Source organism: Xyrauchen texanus, chromosome 27 (genome assembly GCF_025860055.1).
Source record: "Xyrauchen texanus isolate HMW12.3.18 chromosome 27, RBS_HiC_50CHRs, whole genome shotgun sequence".
In the NCBI taxonomy this organism is placed as follows: Eukaryota; Metazoa; Chordata; class Actinopteri; order Cypriniformes; family Catostomidae; genus Xyrauchen; species Xyrauchen texanus.
Genome location: NC_068302.1, coordinates 5,630,485 through 5,640,471, shown reverse-complemented (window position 1 = coordinate 5,640,471; position 9,987 = coordinate 5,630,485). Strand labels below are relative to the sequence as shown.

The 9,987-nt window shown below is 35.6% G+C and overlaps 1 protein-coding gene across 3 annotated transcripts in view; it reads left to right on the top strand.

Annotated features, from left to right (window-relative positions):
• The first annotated feature begins 424 nt into the window (after positions 1-424).
• Positions 425-9,987, top strand: part of LOC127621273 (dipeptidyl peptidase 9-like) — a 44,806-nt gene continuing 35,243 nt past the window's right edge. For 2 of the 3 annotated variants that reach the window (XM_052094798.1, XM_052094796.1), the window contains exon 1: positions 425-585. The gene's annotated coding sequence lies outside the window, so the exon portion shown is untranslated. The remainder of the gene's footprint in view (positions 586-9,987) is intronic. The other variant, XM_052094797.1, reaches the window with a different exon arrangement.

Here is a 9,987-nt window from a genome sequence, read left to right as displayed (position 1 = left end):
CTTTTAAAAATGGAAAATGTCAAACAAATCTTGTGGATATTTTGTTCATTTCCAACCTTTGTTTATTAAAATATAAAGTTGCTTCTAAATGGATTATAATACAGGACTTTTTTTTACAAGGAGCAAATATGTTACCGCTTAAACACCCAGACGGACTCTCATTAATTGAGCTGACTGATTTACTTCACCAGTGACCAGCAATATCTCATGACAGAAAGTAGCAGACGTAGAGCAAAAGTTATAAAAATTATTTATTTTCAAGCTTGAACTGATCATCAAAACAGACCATTTAAAATGATCTTTTACGAGCGACCCCTAGCTGTGCGACTTCAAATTAACGACGTGTAAGAATCTCGCGAGATTGACGAGAGAGGGATCCCTTCTAGACACGATCGTGACTCTAATGTGAACAGGCGGAAGCTGGAGTCTGGTAGCACTTCCGGTGTGTCTGTTCTGTTGGTTTTCATCAGCACTCATGACTGTCGCTTTGTGCTGCTCTCTGGCTTATGGACTCTGTTATTACCTGCAAAAGCACTTAAGAAATCAACACGTCACAGATGAGAGCTGATCTTTGAGGGTCTACCTGTAAGTACCCGCGTGTGATGTTGAGCGATTATTAGTTTCAATAATAGTGTTTATAATAATAATACGGTATTATGTGAGCGGCCCGTCTGCAGTAGAGGCCGAGCAGACCTGAAACCAGCTGATCATCTCCATAAACACTGACTGACACATACTCATAAATATCATCGTGTGTCATGCATTGATGATGAAGAATTGATGAAGGTGCTTTTGTGTTTGACACTATCAGCTGATGCTGGTAAATAGCGCAGATATAGTGTGCTAACATGATATTACCTTCTTATTTTATCATTCTTATTATTACTCCTGGTCTATATGAGATGAGGCATCTAAAAACATGCTCCATAAATGTTAATATAAGTGTAATCAGGTGTAATACTGAAATTGACTTGACTTTCCGTCGTCTGTTTCATTAGCAGCTCAGCTAACTATTAGCACAAACAAAAACACATCTGTCAGATCAAACATGCCATTTACATACTTCAGCTAATTCAGACTGAAAACATATGAACCCAGACACATAACATACATAAATCATAGATCTATTCCTCATAAACCACATAATTGTTCAGTAAATGTGCGTTAGCCGATAGTGACAGCTGTTCATTTAGCTGTAATGGAGCTAAAAACATAATGGCTTTGTCCCAAACCCTTGTAGGCTATCTACTTAGTATGCCGTTTTAGACCTTTATTCACAGTAACTCCATCTTTGATTTTTGACGTGAATGAAAACGAGGCTGAGAAGGACAGACTTACAGCTACCAAAAAGCTATACTTTTTCACAACTCATGTTGATAAAATGTTTTGCCAGATATTTAAAAAAATGTTTCGGCAGCAGAACGCTTTATACATCAGTATAACCCATTGAAGAGACAGTAGGCTACAACTATTCCTCACTGCCTCGTTGTCATTTCTGTAAAAAATATAAAGATGGCACTACTGTGAATAAGGTTAATAAGGTGCATTTTTAGGCATAAGGGTCTCAGTTCAGACCGAACACGTTCCTGCGATGAAAAAAAGCTAGATGCAGCGAAATGAATTAGAACAGACTGCAGGTGTCTTGAGACACATTTTATGTAAATATTTTTTTTTATCTAGACACTCAAAAAAAAACATGACACAACGGTTAAGACGTCCATCTAGCCCATGTTTATATAGAAAAACAATTCAAAACAGTGCACTGCTAAATTAATCGAATGTTCGGAAAGCACCTATTAGCTATGGTTCCATCCAAGTTTCGAATTGAATTTTGTGAGAAATCTAAATATCGCAACAATAACTTGCAAATACAGCAACATTTCTATTCCATTTGTTCAAGAGAACAAAATCATCCCTTCTGGGGTAATTTGCACAAAATTGGCAACATTTGAAATGTTTTATGAAATTGGTCCATTGGTTAGTCCAGTTATGAGCAAATTCAGTCACGTGTCTTTTGATGCACATCTAGGAATTTATTTGGTAAATGTTTTTTTTATTGTACTTTATGCGTATGTCTTCATATCGAACAAAAAATGTAGGGCTCAACATTAAGCGTTGTCATGTGCTTGTCCTATGGACAAGTACATTTGTCATTCCCTTGTCCAAGTAAAAAAAAAAATCAATTGCATGCTCTAGATTATTTTCAGCAGCAGAATATGACATTTTTTATTAGTGACACAGGCCTAGGCTATATCACAAATGTAGATGGTTATTGTTTTAGTTATTAACATTTTAATCAGGCTACTTGTCCGGTTGGTAAAAATCTGTAGCACCCCCTTTAAAATGGACATGTAAGACGGCATCTGTAGCACCCCCATTTTCACCTAGTCAGCAGAATTGGTACATATATAGTTCTCATCAAGCCGGACAACTTTCATAATTCTAGTTATTAGCTCAGTTCAACAAAAAGTTGGCCATTTGGGATTTTTTTTTTATATTGCAGTCTGGCAAGTGAACAAATTCAATGTTTGGAATGCACCTACAACAGCCAAATCGGAACATACCTATGTAAATCCAAAGAAATGTTCGGAGTGTAGCTATGTTGTTGAATAGAATCAAATATATGGAAAATACAACAAATGCCCTGATTGAATCAGACATTTTGAAAAACCTGAACCTGAGATACCCAAATCAAATTATAAGGACAGAACACGCCTATGATGCCTAATAATGCTTAAATGCTCCTAGTCAAACTATGATGCCCCAAACTGCTGTCTAAGTAGACAGCACATTTGATTTTGAGACCAAGCCGCTGTCTGACTTGCGACACTCAAACCGGTTTGACAGGAAACATTAGCTTTACAACGCCTCAGAGCAGGCACTGTTTTTCAATTTTAGTGAGTTTATACTTGATAAAACTGTTAAGATCGGCTTTTGTTAGAATACATCTGTAATAGGGCTGGGTATTGAAACAGATTTCCTGATTTAATTCTGATTCACAGGATCTCGATTCTGATTTTGATTCAATATCAGTTCATATTGGTATATTTCAGTTATTATATAAATTTTTGCTTGCAAATGAAATGAAAAATGAAAGAAATTATTTCCCAGCTAATGCTGTTAATTATACAGGGGACTTTTTTACTAGGTACATTACAAAAATGTACATTTTACAAATTATATTTTATTTGTTTTTCATCATTTTGGTCACATTTAAGCTTTTTCAAAATGCACAAATCCATGTATTCCATCAATAAATATGTTATTATACTGTATATATTTTGTAATATGTTTGATTAATGCATAACTTACACTATTTACAAGTATTTACATTGTATATTTGGACAGTGCCAATCTTTAGAAGGAATTGTCTCTTTAAGAAAACCATCAGTTCTTTAGAGAGTATCTGTAAATGAGTGCATATTAACAAGAGAGGAGTGGCTTCCTTACCTGCTATTCGTGATTAGAATAAAATGGTTGTGTTTTCATGTTTTTGATCAACAATTTACTAAGAACTGAAAGAATATTAAGAGACATTATTTAATAAAAATGTAATTGCGTGGATCTCATCTGTGGACACATTTCACGAAATGAGTCAAATCAAATTTGAAATCTCAACATGCCTGGAAAGAATGCTGAATACTACTTGCACTATACTACTCAATCACTGGTGAGTTAAATATGAACATTTACCAGCCAGTGACTAATCACAGACATTTTTAGTCATGATTTGGTCTCTCATGCGAGTGATTTACTCGCATTGAAGAGAGTTGTGTATATAGTACAAGATCAATCTTGGGATTTAAGAATCAATATCAAGATATTTTTATCCAGTCCTGAATTTTTCCCCATGACCTTAGGGACAAGAAACCGCTTCATATCAATTCAACAATAAATGCCCATCCCAGTAGTCTTTTGATCATTTCACCATCCATAGAGCAACACCATATATTCCCAAATTAAAAAAGAGGTTTACGTGGCATGTGAAATCATTGTAAATTGTGTTTCTCATATTTCTTAACAAGCAGGTTTTACTACTTTGTAACCTTTAAAATCAGCCAAACTACTGTATATTTTGGATTCACTTTCCATAAATTGTTGAGAGTTTTGTTATATATATAGCTTTGTTTTGTGTCCTTTGGGTGTAATTTTGAAGGGGTCATTCACTAAATTTTTTATGTTATAATGTTTCAGATTGTCATGACTATTTTCTCTCCACGGTAGGTAGGGAGTGTTACCCCTCTGTTTTTAGTAGTGTAGGCAGTTTTATTTTTGATGTACTTTTGTTTCATTAGAATCCACTGCCCTTCATTTAGCTGTCTTTATTTAGCTTATCTTTGTTCTTTTATTAGGCAACACTTTTGTTTCATTTTTCCTTTCAATTTATACTTGCTATTGAGTTCATTGTAAATATCTGAATAGAATCTAAAATTAAGTGTTTCTGCTTTTTTTACTTTACGCCTTTGGAAGTATGTTTTGAGTTAATTTGTTAGTTTGGATCATAGTTTCAAACTGTCTCTCACACACAGTTCTAGTCTCTAGATGCTCTGAGTATCATCCTTGATGGTAGAAAGAAAAAGAAACAAAACTGTGGTGCTTTATTTGAAATGAAAAACAGATAAATCCTCTCACATCATACTGGATCAAATTAAGAATATTGAATAAATAAAATAAATTCAAGTCATTTTTATTTGTGTAGTGCTTTTCACAATACACATCGTTTCATAGCAGCTTTACAGAAAATCATACTTTATCAGAAAATGAAACCGTAATATCTATCAAGTCTTAGTCATCATTGTGTAGTTTGATTAAATATTATTGTAAATTGTTTATAAAAATAAATAATTAAATAGTTAAATATAATTGTATTTAGAACCCCAGTGAGCAAGCCGAAAGTGACTGTGGCAAGGAACACAAAACTCCATAAGATGTTTATTAATGGAGAAAAATAACCTTGGGAGAATCCAGGCTCTCTGTGGGGGCCACTCTGGCTAACAGCATGAATATAAAGCCAATATTACTTATGTATTCAAGTCATGGTTTAAAATTATTAAACTAAGTAAGTGTTAAGGGCCAGTGTTTAAACAAAGATTTTGTAAGAACTGTAAGATTTATGACTAATGTCTTTGAAGTCCATCCTGGATTAAATGCAGAAGTTCATAGATGCAATTGGCTGATGAAGGCTTTTGTTGGCAATTAATTGATAGTCTATGCATTACATTTCAAGAGTGTAGTCCATCAATAAACAAAGGTGATGCAGGCAGAGATCAAATCCTGCAATGATGTGTATCACAGTTCAACCGGAAGGTCATCTCTGTGAGGTTTGGTGGGTCCATCCTAAATCAAATGTTCAGGCAGTGGCATATGAAGTATATATATATGAAGTAGTATGTCTTACAGTTGGAGTTGGCATCAGTTCATCCTCTGAAGTCCATCGTAAAAGACTTAAGTGATGTCTGGCTAGTACCGGCTGTAGTTTTCTTCATCACTCAGCTACACGTAGCAGTAGAGTCCAACACCAAACAGGAATGAAGCTGATCTGGCTGGCTCTGGAATATATTCCGAGGTTGAGAAAGGGAAACAAATAGAATAATATTAGCATAGATGCCTTTCAATTTATTGCAGAGTTATAGATTATGAGAAATGTTTCCGGTTCTGGCAGACCTAACTAATGCAGCCTAATTGTGATTTGATGGATATATTAGTTGTATGCCTGGCTAAATAGATGAGTCTTCAGTCTAGACTTAAACTGAGTATGTCTGCATCCCGAACAGTGTTCTTTTTGTGGATTTTGATATTCTAGGAACTATTAACAGGCCAGAATTTTGTGATCGTAATGAATGTGATGGAATATAGCATGGTAGAAAGTCACTGGAGTACTGTGGATCTAAACCATTCAAAGCTTTGTATGTAGTTAACAGAATTTTTTAGCAAATGCAATGACTATAAAATGGTGCTAATATGATCATATTTCTTGGTTCTAGTCAGCACTATATATAGGGTTGCAGGCGGTATACCGGTATGACCACAGTATGAAATTTGACAGTTATCAAACCATGTACATTTGCTTAACTACGGTATTGAGAAAAAAATGCAACCGGATGGAGAATCTCACATGCATGTGTGCATCACCTTTCCCCCTTGTCTGCTTGTCAGACTCCTCAACTTGCATCACACACAGTGGAGAAAATGTCAGGGAGAGGCGAGGGGGGTCTGACGTGTGTGTGTGTGTGTGTGTGTGTGTGTGTGTGTGTGTGTGTGTGTGTGTGTGTGTGTGTGTGTGTGTGTGTGTGTGTGTGTGTGTGTGTGTGTGTGTGTGTGTGTGTGTGTGTGTGTGTGTGTGTTAAAGCAGTGTTTCTCAACTGGTCTATTCGGACTGGGACGCGGACAGCAGGGAAAGAACAATGCCATGGTTTTCCCATTTAAAATATTCCGACGGCCTCCCAAGTGATAGCCTATTTAGGACTGCAGAGGCAGATTTAATGATAATCTCGCAAACAACTAAAGACTTCTCATCTGCACTTTCACACGATCATGATCCGCTCTTCTCTCTGGCACACGCGTGCAACAACTGGGCTTCCCTCGATATTGCGGAGTGCAGACATCAAAACTGATGTGACCAATTTCAATTCTAGTGAGACTTTTCTAGTTTAAAGCATTACTGTTGAACCTCTCGAAATGTAGACAGCCCGTACATACCAAACAGCACTGAGGAGAAAAAGAGCAACACTGTGTTATGTGCTAAAAAATAAAACCATTACACATATTCACTTTTACAAAATTATTTCGCAATTTTACCTGAGTAAAATTACTGTTATATTTTGACAAAATGTTATAGTTTCATATGAAATAATCTAAAAGGTAGAATCTATTAGACCTAATTTTATATCAACAGTGGCAGTTGTAGTTAAAGTTTCAAGATGTGTTTCAGCTAGTATTTATTTTTAATAAATGCTATAATTTGTTGTTATTACTATTATTTAAGACTAGCTACACTGACCTAACCATGGTAATGAGGAGCCTTTCCTTCTGTGTAATATGTATGTTCTGTTTGAATTATTTTTGAAATTAGGAAACAAACAGGATAATAATGGCCTCATATAAATAAATATGCTCTTCGATTTTTAAAAAGGCGGAGAGCCAACTTCCTGTAGATTTGGTTGTTGGCATCAACAACAAAAATAATGTCACTTGATGGATATCCTTGTACTGGAAAACCACAAACAAAACTATGCAACATAAAAGGAAATGCGACCCAGGATACATTAAATACAGGTTATGTTTAATCTATGGTGGGTCGCCACTTGATGTCCAATGTAAAATCTGTCCTGAAGCAAAACCAGTTGAAAACCACTGAGTTAAAGATACAGACAAGAGCAGTCTGGATGTGCTGTCACGCACCTACAGTATATGTTCATTATTAATAGCTCACACAGCTGATGTTATTTTTCATTTAGTAGTTACATGCTAAAGTGTAGACATATTGTTAAATCATCCCTAACAGCTGTGGTTTTCAATTTGTTGTTGGTTTATTGGTTGGCCTGGATGAGTGCGAGACTCCTGGACTGAAATTATGTCCCAGTTTAGCCCCCTTGATTTTTAGCCTTCCACTGGATACTGATAACCTTTTTGGCAACTATAAAGCCTACGGTTGACTATAAAAAGTGGCTGGGCTTTAAGCGTAGGGTCCATTACACACCACGGAGAACGCAGCATTTTATTTACAAGCTCTTCCTCATTTTCTCTCAGAATGTGAAGTGATTAGAACCTGAGGCATGCACTCTCTTCACCCATGCACACTCCTCAGAAACCATTTCATCCATGAACTTGAGAAAACGGCACCTTTTAATGCTAAAAATAAAGTTGTTCCCCCCCAGTTTAACTAGATTTGGAGTCGTCCCACATTCTGTGTTCATCTTTCTTCATGTTTGTCTCTCACTGTCAGACACAAGTGCCACCAGGAGGAGCGTCGCGCAAAGATATTTACATTTGCGATATAGACGGTATAGAAAAATCTCTACAGGTTGACATCTCAAGGGCACAATGTCAATAGCTCACGACTTGTTTCTTGCAAGGATTTGAACCAGCAACCTCCACGTCATCAGCCCTGAGCTTTAACCTCTAGGCCACATAAAAAAAAAAGTTATTTATTGACAAATGTAGAACAGTACAAAATGTATTTCTTCAATAAATTGCTAAATAGTGCACAAATTAAACAATGTAAGGGTACACTCACTGAGTCTCAAAGGTAAGGAATAAACAGAAGAAGAATAAATAAAATGTGAGTAAAAAAATGCAAAAGGAAAAAAAAAAAGAGCATTTATTATAAGTAATGGCACGGGAAAGATCTAATTATAACATATAAGAAAGGACAGGCATATATTATTATTATTTACTTGCATTTATTAAATAGATTAGGAATATTAGTACTAATACTACTTTCTCCTCAGTGACATCACTCTGTCACCAACTTCTCTTCACACACAGAGCTCAGAAATGCAGCTGAACATTCCTCATGCCAGTGCTTTGTTAGTTCTGAGAAAAAAAGCTTCTCTGAATGACCGCAGAGTAGGAAAATTCTTGCCAGGGTTGAAAGTGCAGAGTTATGAACGGTTGTTGCATGTATCTATTTCTTATCACTTTGGCACAAAACAATCGATATGGATATTTTTTACTCACCATTCAAATCTGTGTGACTTTCTTTCTTCCTTGGAACACAAATTTTGAGGAAGCTTCATTCAGATCTTTTCCATAGAATTATATAGTTCATTATTTACAAATACATTTCTTAATTTCACTTTCATTTGCATATGCAAATGTATGTAACTTAAATTTTGTATAAACCTAGTTGAAACTAGGGCTGGGTGATTAGGCAAAAAAAAAGATCTCGATTTTTATCAAACCTATGGAGGATTCATGATTCAATTTCTTTTTTCAACTTTTAAGTGTACTCCAACATGATTCAAATTGTATGTATGTTCTTTATTAGAATGCCAGGCAACCTGGTTAGAGAAAGCCAAGTTCTTTTCATTATAGGAAAAAAAGGTGAGCAAGAAAAATTTACAAATGCACCACAGTGGAAAGTTGTCAATGGAGTGTAAATGTAAAATAAATTAAAATCTTATAAACCCAGATGTTTAGAATTCATAGAATAAGAAAACTGCAGAGGACTTCTTTGCCAGTGTTGGTATACATTTTATCTAAGCAAGTCTATCTAGAAAGTTATCTAGAAATCAATATCTATAAATGATCAAGTCAAGTTTATCTAGAAAGTACTCCTTGTATATCAAACAATTTGTGTGAATATTCATAAACCCCTGCAGATAGAGAGGCACCATTTAGCGATTCACGCTGAGCAGCGCAGCAATATAAAATAATTTATCATTACAATTCAACTAGCAAAGTTTGTCAAAACGATCGCTTTCCAAATGTTGGCTATAGATGCAGTACACTTGAAACGCATAACAGAACAAAGCAATAATTAGCCATCTATCTGAATCATCATGGCAAAAGGAGCAGCATATGTTTGATTCACCCATACATAGCCTCTCCATGATATGAAATGAAGCGCCCATAACTAACGTTTATTTATGGTTAAAAAGAAAAGAAAGGCGACCGTTCATCAACATGCATACGCCGAGGCCAGTTATGGTCTTAATACGGTATATACCTGCATGATGGATGAAGTTGAGCTACTGTTACACTGTGTACAATCTTACTGGGAAAATTACCGCTGTCTTTTATATCATTCTCCATGTTGTTAAACTGTCACGTTCATTTGGAGCGCGCCACACACGTGCAGCTGATCAGATCAATAGCGGCATTTAGACAAAATTTGTGTCAGCCTAGGCCTGTGTCACTTATTAGAAAGTTCATATTCTGCTGTTAAATGTAATCCAGAGCACATCATTTTATAATTATGATTAATTGACTTTATAGACATTACAGTTTTATCGTCTGTTAATGCTTATATTCTGTAAAGCTGCT